General features: G+C 43.3%; 1 pseudogene across 1 annotated transcript; it reads right to left on the reverse strand.

Annotated features, from left to right (window-relative positions):
* Positions 1-323: 323 nt before the first annotated feature.
* LOC311032160 lies at positions 324-6,129 on the reverse strand (annotated as a pseudogene). Its single transcript has 3 exons — positions 6,112-6,129; positions 5,876-5,923; positions 324-1,108 (listed from the first exon to the last, which is right to left on the reverse strand). The product of its transcript is annotated as an uncharacterized misc_RNA (transcript).
* Positions 6,130-9,319: the final 3,190 nt, after the last annotated feature.

Genomic DNA, 9,319 nt, shown 5'->3' on the forward strand with positions numbered 1-9,319 from the left:
AGGACCAGAAGTGAACCTCACTAAGTCAATGTAAAAAAAAAAAAAGCTCTTCAAGAACAAAATAAAGAACGGTATTAACTGGTTACCATTATTTTAGATAAACGATTCTGTTCCGGAACATAAAAAAAGATAAAGTTTCTGGTTTCGGTTTAGTTCCGAGCAAAACATCAAAAGTTTGTGGCTTTTGTTTCCGTTCCGTTCCGTGTGCAAAGCCTTGATTTGAAGAAGATTAAAAAATAAAACAAGACAATAAATAAATATCAAATAGGAAGGCCCGTGACCCCCGTGGAACACAAATACAGCCAAGGAAATGGAAATAACATTCACAACCGGCTACATATGGCATCCCTCTGCATGGATGCCTCTTCATTGGGCCTGGGACCTCTAGGATGGGGGTCATCATCCATGACCTCTTGAATATCATCACCCAAATACTGGTCTTCAGGATCATGGCAAAGATTGTACAAAATACAACAAGCAGACACAGATGAGCTGATCCGCTTTACTGTGCCCATCTGCATGTATCTCAGTCTCCTGAACTTCCCTTTGAGGATGCCGAAGGTGTGCTCAATGACCACTTGTGCAGAACTGAGCCGCTGATTAAAACGCCTCTGCCTAGCAGTCAGATGCCCATTGTCACGATAAGGCTTCATCAGCTGAGGCAGAAGCGGGTATGCTGAGTGCCAGGCTGAGTGGCCAGCTGCCAGGGTGGCCCACACTAATGTGGCACAAACGCCTGGTGCTGTCGCAGAACGCAGTTAAAATGACTGAATAAAACTTTTTCCGGTTAAGAAAGACTATTGGATTTATGAAATGTGTTTTTTTGATTGGGATGTGGTACCCGTCAACCGCGCACACTGCTCCGGGGAATCCCGCCTGCGCAAAGCCCAATTCACTTCGCCGGAGGGCCAGCTGATTAAATGGGCAAAGTGATTGTTAATCAATATAGAGAAATTATGAAGATGTGTCATCAACATGGATTTACTCATGTTGAAGCGGTCTGCCACATCCCTGTAAGACTCCTGGTTGACAGACAGGCCAACACACTGTCTCTGATTTTTGTGTGTTGGGGATTTTGATGATGAGGGCCAAGAGTTATAATAATGTCCTGGATAAGACACAAAAAGGTCATTAATACAAGTGTCACACTCAGACCTAGAGTGAGGGTAGTATGCCGGAAGGCGGACTGGAAAAGGTGTAGTTTAACCTTAAAATGTTGCAATACCAAGTCCATTTGATGTAAAAGATGAAGTGGTTTATTGTCCTTTAAATACCTTCCACGGAAGTGTGAACAAAACAATAACGCAAAAATGCAGCAGAAAATATATTACCAACGTACCGCCCAAACCACCATTGGGTCTACACAGCACCACAGCCCTTCTCTGACTCCCCAGGCAGTGTAGAACCCCTCCATTTAAAGACTTTGCCCCTCCCACTGGACCATACCACCTTAATTGGAATCAATCCAACAATCAATTAACCCCAAAGGCAATTTTCCATATCCAAAATCATTACCAAATATATTTACACTTATTTTCCACACATAAAGGCGGTTCTCAACGCATTCACCCAAGACATCAATCCAGAAAGGAATTTACAAACTCATTTCAACCCCACAGTTGGTATGGTTCAGTAAGATGGACTGAGCATGCTCCCTACAGATTACTCAGGCACTATAAAAGACAGCCTGAAAAAAAAGGCTCGGGTCCTTTGTCACTGCCCAGGGGCCTCATTTATAAAACTGTGCGTAGGATCCTTACTAAAAGTGTACGTACGCCAAAAAGCCAAAGTTTGCGTGCGCCAAAAAAAAATCTGATTTATAAAACTGTGCGCATGCAAGCTGCACGCAATGTTCCTTTAATAAATCACAGGATCACCTACAAGTGTGCGTACCTGAATCCCGCCCTGTACACGCCCACTTTTTACCATATTAATGAGCCGGCATGCAATTGTTTCCGTGTGGTGAATTACGGAGACAGGTCAGGAAAAAAAGCGAAGAAACGTAACTTTTCAGAAACGGAGAAGAGACACTTGTTGGGGAGGTGGAGGCCCAGAAAATAATTTAATTTAGTGGCCACAGCAGCGGGATCACGAATAAAAAGACGCAGTGCGAGTGGCAACACATTGCTGCTGCTATCCACGGCGTCAGTGGGACGGAGCGGACGGTGGCGGAACTTACGAAAAAGTGGTCTGATCTGAAGGTAAATTACATCTTTCCGCTCCTTTACCAACATGTATTCAATGTATCGCTTGAGTATTTGAGGAAGTTTGACTTTGATGTGACTTTGACGGGGATTGTGTCTGAAAAGGAGGGAGACACAGACGCGACTGAGACCAGAGGGATAAGGGTAAACAAATTTTAAACTTTTATTGTATATAAAACAAAACTTAGAAAACTCCAGAGTCTGCAGCGTCGGGCTCAGAGGAGGGTGACGTGAGGAGGGTGACGGTGACGGGCCCTCGGCACAGCGTCCGGGTCCGGCGCAAAGCAGCAGCGGGCGCATGGCACATCAAGCGGTCGGGCGCTCACTGATGCCATCCTGCAACTTCAGCGAGACACAATCACCGCCATCAACAACGTTGCAGATGAGCTATAGCAAACGCGCACTGTGTTGCAAGAAATTGCCATATTAATAAAATAATACGTTTAAAATGAACATTGTTGTCTTCCTTATCTTACAAACGCAGCATGACATCCTCACGGATTCTTGCGCCCTGTTGATACCCCTCCAGTCGGGCAGGGGGCCGAGGCTCATCATGCTGGAGACTCTACCACCTTTACCGGGCGGTAGAGTCTGCCTCCTGAAGTTCGGTAAAGTTGCGCTCTCCACGCTCCACGACTGAGCGCGCACGAGCATGGCACTCATTATTATAGCGCATTTCCTCTGCGCTCTTGTGGTTTAAAAACGAGGATAAAGTGTAACAAGTATACGATGGCTTAATGGCTGTATGTATGTGTGTTGATGACATATGTACAGTAAATAAGGAGAATATTTAGTTATTCCCGCTGTGTTCTGCATTGATCTAATGGAGGGTATTTGTTGTTGTATCCTGTATTACATGCAGTCGGGCTGTCTCCTCCTCCTCCTGCGATGACAGCGCTGATTCAATATTTCAAAATTATTTTGATTTAAGATACGGGTTGGATTTTAAAAGAAGGTGTTTATGAAGTTGAGTTCCTCATAATAACGCGGATCTAACGTATGATATGGAGTGAAATTAAATGTGTGCGAGTCATCAAAACTATAATAGTTGTTCTCACGTTTACTTCCTACAATCTGACATCTGTATCGCTGATTCCCCTCCAGTCTCCACAATGTGCGTACCGGTACGCATGCCTCAGAGTTTGCTTACGGGTACGCACACTTTCCCGTCAAGTTTGGTTTTTATAGATCACAACCTTTGCGTGGAAAGTGGCGTACGCACGTTTCCAGCCCCGTTTTGTGCATACGCAAGCTTTATAAATGAGGCCCCAGAACCAGGAAACACTGTTGTAAGAAAAAACAGCATAATTAGATACAAACTCATGATTTCCAATCCTCAAATAATAAAGAGATACCCAAAACAATACATGTGAGTTGCACATGATAACTTTCATGACTACAAAAGCAATTCTGATGGTAGCTTTCATTAGGCTACTACAACAATAGCCTACTCATCACGCACGCACCTAACACGCACACGCCAGGACTCGAACCCACGTAACCACACTCCACCTTGATGGACTAGTCGAGCGCGCTAGCCAGTGAGCCATAAGCCCTGACAATCAAACTTCAGACCAGCGCAAATCTTACTGCATTGGGGAGTGCGATTTACTAAAGCTAACGTTTAATCGAACAGATAGGTTAGCTGGCATCCGTCAAGCCTACACTAAATTATGCACTAGCGATATCGTGTGTGGTGTCGGGACAACATTACACCTTTCTCCACATAGCCAAGCCTTATGCATGCAGAAAATTCCTCACCTTTGCTCCTCAGCCTCCATCAACATGGGAGTTCCAATGCCTCGAATTCGTCCGCGGTGGTGGGAACTTGACGTGTTTATGACGAGTTCCGGCGGATCCTCTCAAGTCTTGTGCATGCGGAGGCGCAAATGCATGCGATCGGAAACGCAGCCCGTGTCTTCCCTTCACTCCTTGTCGGGTCATTTTATCTGTCTGCCTCTGTCCACGTCTGTTCCTGCCCATGTTCCTGCCATTTTCAAGTTCCTTTGTGGTATGTTTTGGTTTTCAGTTTTCCATGTTTGATTTGAACTTTGCCTTTTTCTTTGCACTTTGTCCTGCTTTTTGTTACTACTTTGCCTTGTTGTTTTTTTGCTACTTTGCCTTTTGTCCCTTTTGACTGCTTTTTGTAACTGACGCCCTGTTTTTTTGTATTCAGCTTAAATAAAGCTCGCCTTTTGTTTCTCCCTACCTCGCCCCCCTGTCTAAGTTACTACATTTGGGTCCTCCTCCCATTCCCATAGTTTCCCCTTTTTTACCCGTTGTTACAGTCACGGAGAGAACATGCAAACCACATAGAAAGCTGCCCAAACCTAGATTCAAACACAGGCCCCTTTTGCTGTGATGAGTGATGTGCAAACCACTTCCATTATATTCATATTACATAAGCACATTCATCACATGTTAATATCCATTGAGGGGAGCACTGAGGTGTAGTGGTTAGCACTTTTGCTTAGCAGTAGGTTGGATTCCCGGGTTCAGAGGGGTATTCCATCGCAAAGTCGAGCTGATTTCGATAAGCCTCGCTACCTTTAGTGAGAGTTGCATTCCTTCAACGTGACTTGAGGCACTCTCCGCTACGTAACCATAGGAATTTATCGGACCAAACTAGCCTGCTCCGGGGCAGGCAAACCATCGGCTTACTTGAGCGGGGTTTCAGAGAAGTTCGTCTGACAGAAACAACTGTACCAGCAAAAGGTTCCGCCAAGCCTAGTCCTCATGATTTCATCACGTGAAAGACCAAAAATGACCAAAATTACATATATGAAGTACAAACAGACTATATTTTTATCAAGTGTCTAAGAATACATGCTTGCAATTAAAAAAAATTGAATAAATTGTATAAAATAAATTTCCTGAACACCATTTTATTATCTAAATACATATGTATTTCGCATGTTGTTCATCCGCCAGTTGAGTGAGTGGTGATGCAACTGCCCCCAAACGCAGGCATCCCTGGTTCACAACCCGGCGAGGTTTTTGCTTGCATAATTGTCTTTAGATCAGAGAATTAGACCAACATTTTACTTTAACTGTGATAAATATGTCATACAATTTCTCCAGAACCCTAATATAACTTGCAAAAACATGATAGGCATTAAGATGTTATTATTAATAGCATTTTATAGATCTCAATGACAAAGGAATTGCTGCATGCAATTGTCAGCCACATAAATTCCTTTCAGGTGAGTACATTAATAGGTTCATTGAATGTATGAGATTTGTGGTTCGATGGGCCTTCCAAGATAAGGTATATAAGCATCACCACTTATGCCCCTGTTAGAGCAAACAAGTAGGCAAGAAAGGCATGCCCATTTACCGATGACGAGCCTGTAGATGTCAGTGCGCAAATATTGCAGAATGCATTCGAGCCACCAGCCAGATGCATATTTCGGGACAGGGCCGACCCACTGGCCTTCACCGAGGAGTATCTGTGGGAGAGGTACCGATTCTTAAGGGCCAGTATTGTGTACCTGACCAGTTTGCTGGAGCCTCAGATTAGAAAAACGACTCGCCGCAGTAAGGCCCTTACCTCCGTGCAGTCAGTCTGTGTGACACTCCGGTTCCTAGCGTCAGGGACCTTTTTATATACTGTGGCTGACGCAGAGAGGCTCTCCAAAGCCACTGTCTGTAGGGAGGTAAGGTGAGTGTACCTTACCTTGAAGACACTGCTCTGTGTTTTTGTCTTTTTCCCTGGCCCTCTACCGCCACAGAGGGTCAAAGAGGAATTTTATTCAATTGCAGGTATGTGATGATTAAAATAATATATGAAAAATAATCATGTAATGTTGTAATTCATCAGCAGACTAACAAGAACGTAAATCTTCTGCAGGCTTCCCTAATGTAATAGGGGTGATAGACTGCACGCATGTGCGCATCCAGGCCCCACCTGGTCCTGATGAGGCATGTTACCCAGCCAACATTTTTATGTGGGGCCCATGTGGGTACAAAGTGGGCTGAATAATGGGCCCCATATGGGATTGTCAGATCGCACCCATATGGGATTGTCCGCGGGTTCCATGTTGGCCCCAAGCCAATTGCCCATGTGGGTTTAAGGCAGGATTACACCAGGTTGTAGGTGGGCCCCAGCTGGGCAAAACAGACAAGACCCATCTTGGTCCCAGCTTTAAGTCCTATGTAGGTCCTACATGGGGACAACATGGCTAAAATATGGGTTGCAAGTCGGATTGTTCGTGGGTTCCATGTTGGCCCCATGCTAACTAACCATGTGGGTTTAATGCAGGATTACACTAGGTGTTTGGTGGGCTCCAACTGGGCAAGATATGCAAGACCCATTTTGGTCCCAGCTTTTAGTCCTATGTGGGTCCTACATGGGGACATCATGGCTAAAATATGGGTTGCAAGTCGGATTGTTCGTGGGTTCCATGTTGGCCCCATGCTAACTAACCATGTGGGTTTAATGCAGGATTACACTAGGTGTTAGGTGGGCTCCAACTGGGCAAGATATGCAAGACCCATTTTGGTCCCAGCTTTTAGTCCTATGTGGGTCCTACATGGGGACAACATGAGCTGAAACATGGGTTGCAAGTGGGATTGTCTGCGGGTTCTATGTTGGTCGCATGCTTGCCCATGTGGGTTTAAGGCTGGATTACACTAGGTGTTAAGTGGGCCCCAACTGGGCTAAATACACAAGACCCATCTTGGTCCCAGCTTTAAGATCCCTGGTCTATGCTACCCCACTGACATGAATGAAAGGATTTGAATACTTTTCACATAAAATGAAACATGCCTCCCTCATTCACAAACCTCTATACAAACAAAAAATATTGCCTTACAATCCATCTGGAAAATTTGAGTAGCAACACACCAATTAATTAACAAAATATTACCATGGCTGAGAGTACTAGAGCACACGGTGAGACTACTATCTTTTCAAATTCAACTTTTAGTTCAGATGCTATATACTGCAAGTGTAAACACCTAAAACTAAATAAAATAAAAAATCACCAACCAGTTTGACTCAGGCTCTATCTAATTTAAAAAATGGCCACATTCTCTGATTTCAACTTTTTATTTATGAATATTTTCTGGTTTTCAGTCACATAACATTTTATGGACCAAATATTTTGCTGATTAATAGACAAAAGGATCAACAGATTTATTGGTAATGAAAATAATTGTTCCAGAAAATCAATGCAACAGTTTTTAGCCAACATTGGCAAGAAAACAATGTAATATTACAAGTTAGTCTTGAAGATAGGTTCTTTACTTTAGTAGTTTTACATGTAACTGAGTAATATTTAAACGGTGTAACTGTACTTGTACCTGAACACAAATTTTCTGCACTCACTCATATTCCTCCACTGCTCAGTACTGTTTAATTTGGCACTGGCTGTCTTGATGCCCTTCGTCCTCCTCTGTCTCTTGCCCCAGTGAACCATTTCGACAGTGCCCTCTCTGCTTCCTGCTGGTTCACCTGTGCCGTCAATGAATTCTTTTTAAGAGCCTCTGTAAAATTTGGTTGACAGTATGAGCTAACATTAAAAACATATTCTCTTTAACCCTCCGATCCCCGGCCCCTTCTTAACCACCGAAAGCGCATAATCTGCACTTAGGGGTATTAATGTCCCAAAACATTTTAATACTTTTTTTTTTTTTTTTTGTATTTCATCAACTTGAGCCATAAACAAAAAAACCAAATACTCAATAATTGTCATATTTTTTAACCCTTTAAATGCCATGTTTGTAATGTAAACAAACCACATTTTTTATTTAATTGAAAAATGATTTTTTTCAGTATACTACATCAAAATTGGATTATTTATTTTTTTATTTTTGCAGGCTGGCATATGTCAATTATTAACAGCAACATTGGTTAATATTAATATATATAATATTATTTTTTGTGCTAGGTCAAATATTCTAATATTCTTTCCTCTCATTTTTCCAACTGACGGAAATCCGTCAGGGCGACGGAGAACTTTAATCCCTGCAGATGGAATGTTCTTCAACAAATGATTTTCATTAGTTGAAGAACTTCTCTAATTTACTTACCATACACAACGTTGAAAAGACGCAAGTCCTTAAACTTCTTTTTCCCGTGACGGCCAAACATGTTATAGTCCAATGCCAGCTCGTTTGACAGAATGTATTTCATCATTCGCCTCGTTGCATCATCTACACTTGTGCCCCCTATATCTGCCACCATGGCAACCTAGGGATGAGAGCCAAAAGGAGAAAAAAAGGCTTACATTAACTGCCAAGACAATAAGCTTCAAAGATTTAAAAATTCAGCCGGAAAGTCAACTAAACATTTGAAGTTTTAGTCTTTATGTAATTTACTGTAATGTAATACATATTTTTGTTTTGTAGGCTAATGCAAATCAATTTGGAAAAAAACATTTTTAAAAAACAAACAAAAAAAACTTACAACAGCAGACGTTAGACTGCGGCCCCCCAGTTTCTCCTCAAGAGCCTCAATATCTGCTTGAGTTTGCAGCGGGAAGACCACTCCATCAGGAACCTCCATCACTGATGCATCTTGCTTCTTCAGCAGGACATTTAGCATCTTACAATGAACTTTCTGGGTCTCCTTAATTTCTTCTACAATTGTAAGATGTTTAGAGAACATGGCTTCACAACTGGGGCTTGCAACCCTCTGGGCAGTGGGGCTGGTGACCTGCTGGACAGTGGAACTGGCGACTCGCTGGGCAGTGGGGCTGGCGACCTGCTGGACAGTGGAACTGGCGACTCGCTGGGCAGTGGGGCTGGCGACCTGCTGGACAGTGGGGATGGTGATCCGGCTGGTCATTTTCTTTGCTGCTGGCCCAAGGAGTTTTTCTGGGGGCATGGGTGGAAGTTCCTCCTCTGAATCAGAATTCTCACTTGATTGTAGTTGCTTGCTCTGACTCTGGAAGAGTTTTGCCCTTGCCCTAGAGAGGTTAATATGAAGATATATAAGGTAAACCATACTGCCTCTATATTATGGAAATTACCTTTAACCTGTATTCCCCCACAAACACCTACTTTCTCTTTATCAAGCCATCTTCGGTGTCTGTCAGGTCCAGGGGTGGATTGGCCATCGGGAGTACCGGGACTTTTCCCGGTGGGCCGGTCACTAATGGGCTGATGGACGG

Source organism: Eutrigla gurnardus, assembly GCF_963514095.1.
Source record: "Eutrigla gurnardus genome assembly, chromosome: 21".
In the NCBI taxonomy this organism is placed as follows: Eukaryota; Metazoa; Chordata; class Actinopteri; order Perciformes; family Triglidae; genus Eutrigla; species Eutrigla gurnardus.